The sequence below is a fragment of the Nilaparvata lugens genome, chromosome 13, assembly GCF_014356525.2.
Source record: "Nilaparvata lugens isolate BPH chromosome 13, ASM1435652v1, whole genome shotgun sequence".
NCBI classification, from domain to species: domain Eukaryota; kingdom Metazoa; phylum Arthropoda; class Insecta; order Hemiptera; family Delphacidae; genus Nilaparvata; species Nilaparvata lugens.
The window spans coordinates 112,531-119,414 of NC_052516.1; positions in this window are offsets into that span (position 1 = coordinate 112,531).

Sequence of the window (6,884 nt, forward strand, 5' to 3'; positions counted from 1 at the left end):
TTTTCTGCCTGTAATTTCTTTCAAAGCATAGATTGGGGCCCCAGAATTTAAAACTCACGTGAATCCTCTTGGCAGTCGTGGTTCCTTTAGATCAAATTTGTTTGATTGGTGGCCGGTTCAGGCTTCTGTTTCAACACGTGTGGAATTTTTATTAAATATCTCCTTCACCAAAATAATTAGGGAATAATTAAACTTGAAATTCTAGAATTATCGATTGATGAAATAAATTTACAAATAACAAATAAAATAGCCCAAAATATCGGCTCACAGATAAAATGTACAAAAATCAAACAAATTTTCACTAATGATTCTTTGGTAACTTTCAACAAGGTCTTAGCGGTGAGGATTTCAAAAGGGAAGTGAAGTGTCTTCTTCTAAGCCTTGGGCTAGAACCTTTTCTCTGAGAATCTCTGTGTAATCAATTTGCATGAAAATTTGCCATTGGTAGAATGATTGTGACCTAGGCATGACATCAGTGGCAAGCAGTAAAATATATTCCTTATTACAATAATAACTTAATTGTATACTTTTAAATTACTTAATTCTCTAGTACAGTTCCTCTATACAGTGTACATGCACTAGCATATATGATAAGGCAGTTTGTTGTCTATAACAGATTAACATAATTATGTTTTCAAACGATCATCCCTTTTGGAGCTATTTCTATGACATATGATTGGCTTAGACGTTGCCAAAGAGATTCATTCAACATGTGGCTCAGTTCAATCAATAATTTATAATTTAATATTTCTGCACAATTCTTATTATGTTCGAAACTGTTATAATTAATTTTTGCTGCTCTTATCGGTAATACAATATTCATGCTATGACCTAGTTAGTTATAAACATTCAACATTATAATGTAATTTTGTGAATAATAAATAGATTTTAACAATAATACATACTTTTTATTTTTCTATTTGAATTCTTGGTCCTTTATCAATGGTTCTTAATTTTAGAAATAATATTATAGCTTGCATGAAAACCTGGCATGACATTTTATAATATATTATTGAATCAGTCAGCTGTGTCTGAGCTGCTACAAAACATCTGATCAATAGTAAACCAAAGTGTAACCTCCAAAAGTTCAATGAGTGATTCATAAATGATTTGTACTCAATTTGCAAAATAATTATAATTTTATTAAATAATTCTTTGAAAAAATGTGTAGTACAGAACGGTACTCTTATCTGATACTCAGCTGTTGATGAAGAAGCCTTATCGCTCAGGTGCTAACTATTTGTTTGGCAGATCTTTCATTCTATAAGGGTAATTACAATTTTCCTAGCTAATTCTCTCCTTTCATGAATTTATTCAAAAGATTAATCACTATATATTTATATATATATATATATATATATATATATATATAAATGAGTGTCTGTTTGTGTGTTTGTTCCCTATGACTTGACATAGTAAAAATACTTGACATACGGCATGAAACTTTGGGAATATGTTGTGTGAATATTGGGGATGGTTTCTGACCAGAAACTTTAATAGGGTGGCTGATAATGATTATTTATTAATCCATTCCACAGACCTATGTTTTCGAAATTGTCGGCCTGGCGGCTACCGAAGAACGGGAAGATGATCATGATTAAAGATCATATTGGGATAATAGGCCTATGATTCAGCATCTAAAGTTACCAGCTGTAATAAACACATCACCCTATAATAAATTGTATAGGCTACTGGTATTACAACGGTAGTTTGGAGTTGAAGTGTAGTTGATTGCTACCAGCTGTAGATAATGTTTCCTTAGAAGACCTATACAAATAATTATCCCTCCCCTATCAATGAGTAACCGGAAAATGTTGGAGAAAAATTATTCACCTCATGGAAGAGAGTTTTTCATATTGCATTCATTAATGGCAGAATAATTTACATTTTTTTTTTAAATCTAGCTTAGCTTATATTCATCCTAAAATGGAAGATGGAAAGAATATGTAATTCTGTGTGTTTCATTGTACATCACATATTTCCTGGACCATCTATTGACAATCAAAAACTATGAAAACATTGAATTCATCTTTGAAACACTGATTTATCCCATCTATTTTTTTTTTTAATTCAAAACTTTAGTGTTAGATATTACTACCAATTGATTGAGAAGAATATGTCTTGGGAATAATGGATGCTGCATGACTAAGCACATAGGAAGTCCGTATTCAGATGTAAATGAAAATATTGATTGTCAGATACATTTAATGATTCGCCAAATAAAGTAAAGTGTGACATGAGATACATTAACTTTTTGGCGGTACGAAGTTCGCCAGGTAAGCTAGTTGTAAATAAAGCTTTATTATTAATAGTCAACGCTGAAAAAAGTCAGGCTCAATCACCAGGAATACTATAAATTCTATGAAGGACCAGTAAGCCATTAATTTTGAGTAGATCAATCACTTCCATTATGGACAATCAATACGTATGAAATTTATTAGCTACAAAATAATAAACTTTGATTGAAGTGACCCCGACTACTACAATATGGATAACCATTTAGATCAAATATAAGAAATTACCCACATCTCTCATCAACTCCCACTTTTTGTTCACAAAATATTAACACAAAAATATAAGTTACAGTATATTGAATGAACTCACGGCTAGTACCGTACTCAAGTCTGTCTTTCTCTGGCCGTGCTACAAATAAATGTAGGTTTATGTTTGACATCTCGTTTTTGTAATCTTGTTGTCTATTAAGAAATTTTTCAATGTGATTTTTGTTTGCAATAAAATTTGAATTGAAAAAAGAATTATCAAAAAACTCCAACCAAAGAAAATCTCTGTGCTCTGTTCTAATCGGAATGTAACAATGGAACAAACACGTGGCAAGCTTGCGCTTTCGATCCAAAGAAAATTAAATTTGATCAGCTGATTGATAAAATTATTTTAAGCTTCCCAATGATTACAACATATGTTAGAATATCATGTGTCAATTATTTCAGTTCCATATGGCATTCACCTTACCATGTTCATAGCCTTACTAAATAGGATCCTTTTTCATCCTTTGAAACCCTTAGAGGCAAAAAATCTCGAATTCCGTTCTTAGTGCGCGTCTAGCATGTTTGAAGAATATTTGTGCAGAGTTTTAAGTCTGTAGGACAATTAGTTTAAGCTGTAGTGTGATTTTTACATCAACATTTTCGAAAAATGCCCTCTCCTAAACACCCCTGTGCTCCTGATCAAAATTTTTCCTGTGCAATGAGCGGTTAGCAAATACAAAATTTTGGGGGGCCCCAGCTCCCTCAAGGGGGCAAATTTCTAAAAATCCTCTCTTAGTGGATGTTTTCACTACCTTCAGGCTACCATGAATAATTGTGCAGAATTTCAAGTTTTTAGACTTAGTAGTTTGGGCTGTGGTGTGATTTTAGTCTGTAGGGGTTTAGCCTTTTATAGATATAGAGATACTAAAAAATGTTTATCTGGGCTGAACAGAAAGCTGAAACAAAAAAATACTTACATAATATTATTATTAAACAAAAATCCAAATTGAATGATGTAAATCACCCCGATGACCGATGACTTCTACTGCAAATATTGACAACAGGGTAAACAGCTATAGTGAGGTCCACGTTATACTGGCAGTGTTTTATTATGGTATTGCTTTGATTACAGTGTTTGGTATTGCTATCCTTGTCTATCATTCAACAAATCGGACAGCGCTACCTCTTTCTCGCTTTGCTCTGTTGCCAGATCGTCTTTCAACAATGTAGAATTATACTCCATGATTAATCAACAAAAAATTTCATCTTAATTATGGAAATTCATTATGGAATTACTGAAAAATATAGTTTCTTGCTTAATAAAATATAATTGTTCATTTCGAACGAGAATATCACATCATTAAACCTGTATCAGCTACCGTCTATAGAAGGAATTGACAACGTTGTTCCCCTATCTTTCTTCACAACCATTATAACGTGGACCTCACTATAGATGGACATTCATTTGGTAATAATTAATAATTCATCAGCATTTGAATAAATGCGATCTCGGTAATTTCCATCTGTAGAATAATTACACATGAAAATGCTTCGAATATTCAGTAATAACAATATTTGAAGAAGAATGCGATCAATAACGTAAATATATGTAATCTCTCATGAATATTTCGTAGAATATCATGTATTTTCTGAATATTCGTGGATAATTTTGCTAATTTGTAGATATTTTTGAAATATCTTTCATTTTTTTATGACATTGATATTATTGTTGGAAGGCTATCTATTTTATCCTGGTTCCATATTTCATGAGATCAAGTATTCTGTTTCAAAATTATTCTCTGCTCAACAAAATTATTTTCATTTTACAGATGAAATTCCGGGCTGACAAATAATTTTTGTCAATATTTGCAGTTGCAGAAGTTTTCGGGGTGATTTGCAGCATTTAATTTGATTTTTCGTTTAATAATAATCATTTTCATTTCATTTCAAGAAACTTTTTCAGGGTGAGAACGATTCTCATTGTTGAGTAGGCCTATGATTAATCGTTATTCACACCTACCTCAAATTCGAAAGTATTTGGTTGAAAAGTAGGCCTACATACTACAGAAAATGTTCTGCCAAGTATGATAATATCACACCCACCTATCAATAGCTACACAATTTCACCCATTTAGTTCCACCACTTAAGTTTAATTTCACCACTTCATTAGTTTAAGATTGGAAATCGAATAATTCTCATAATAAAGGAATTTCGGAACTCACCGGTTGTAGCCTCTTAATCAGATAGAGAACTTCGGAGACTTGTCGATGAACTGCTGTGTTCAATATTGAGGAGAGATCCTGCTTTATATACTTTAGTACAGACACTTATTTCCCAAATTCAAATGCAATAAATTGTTCAATTCGAACAGTATTTTAACAGTAGTTTTCAAAAGATATAAGACAGAACTGATCACAAGTGGTTTTAACTTGAATTTCAGGTTTGTGTGACTGAAGTGAGATCCACTACAAACTGTCAGAATTAATTTGAAATAGCATCTATTCTTCTCATTCAATGAATGCTGACATTTGAAACAATGGCCGATAAACGTCATTTACTGACAAACTTATATTTAAATTCTCGTCACGTTTCCCAATTTAATATTCGAATGAAATCCAAGTCATTGGAGCAGCTGCATTGTTTGCATTGTCGATTTTATTGCCATCGACATGTAAAATGTCGACAATTTCTGAACTCAAGGTAGTGAGCTAACTTACAGTGAGTCATGACCTTGTAATGTAAATTGAAACTATAAAGAGTTTCTGAAAAATTATGAGGGAAATTATGTGAAATCAAAACTAATTCAGAAATCATGATAGAGAAACAAAGGAAAAAAGGGAGAGTTTAGGAAAAATTGAAACCATGAAGAGTAATAATAATAATAATAATAATTCAAAAATCTTTATTGACATCAACCACAACAACAAAAAATATATATAATAACTTGATAAATTTTATACAGCAATGGCCTTCAGGCCGTCTGCCAGGAGTTGACTACTATTAGATTCTACAAAAATAATTAATTATGTAATTAAGAGGAGAAAGATTGCATTATCAAGTGTTGAACTCCTCAATCAGGTGAGATCGGTACCTCCAGGCTATCTTATGAATTTTATCAATTTCTCCCAGCTCTCCCCGTTCAATACATCAATAACCTGTCGCTCGTTTAGCTCTCGCACTCCCCATATACTAAATCTGAACTCCGACAAAACTGAACACTTACCCAAGAAATGGATGATATCTTCATTTTGTCCGCTGTTGCACATCGAGCATAGCAACTGACGACCCTCCCTTCCCACTCCATAATTTAGAGGCCATAGTGCTGCTCTTGACTTGACTATCATGGCTATTTCTGCTCTACTTAGGTTGGCATGAATATAATCGTTGTCTCCCAAATCGTGCTTCAATTTCACATATATGTCATGGATTGTAGCCCTTCCCGCTCTCTCCCAGCATTTATTCCGAAACTCTTGAATCATACATTCCCGGAGCCTCTCCAATTCCGCAGCTCGATCGAGAACACTAATAGGACATACACCCACCTCACATTGGTATCTGTTGTTAAGAATCCTCCATTCCTTGAACCAACCCATGTTTCTTTCAATCAATATTTCCGCCAGAAAACGTGTCAGTCGTAATGTTGGCAGCCCTAATACTTTAAGAATATATTTATAGTGCATCTTGAATGTGTAAAAGAATAGCAGATCCCTCTTGTCTCAAAATATAGAATGTAATTGGGGGTGCTGCGAGGCAGAGAGAATAATTTTTCATGAAATACCTCTGAAAAATCTCCAACCCCTAAAACATTTCAATACCCCAGACTTGCGCGCTGTAACTGACAACTGTTCGCAGAGCTGCGTCAAAAACTCCCACTTGCCTTCACTGGAATTATATTATTAGTAATGACACTGCTCCACACAGAATTAAGTCCACATTTAGCGGCTGTCACTCTTTCGGCAATATGGTTCGGAACGTCATAGTGGACGTAAAAGTCACTCCTAGATATTTGTAAGAGTTGACAACTTCAATTTTCTCTTCTCCCCAATACACTCCTCGTGCCCCGCCAATCTTCCCCCTTTTCGGAAAACCATGATTTTAGATTTATCCATATTTATATTTATTCCCATTCTTCACAGTAGCACTTTAGTCTATTCATCATTCTCTGCAAGGATTTGGGCGCATCTGCCAACATCACCAGATCATCTGCATATAGCAATCCTCTAATGTTTCTGTCACGAATCCATAGCCCTTCACCAAAATATTCCAACAAATCATTAATAAATAACGAGAAGAGCATGGGTGACAATAAACAACCCGTCTCAAGCCACAAAATGTCTCAAACTCGCCAGTAAGCCCATTCGATGTGCACACTGCAGATCGCGTACATTTATATAATT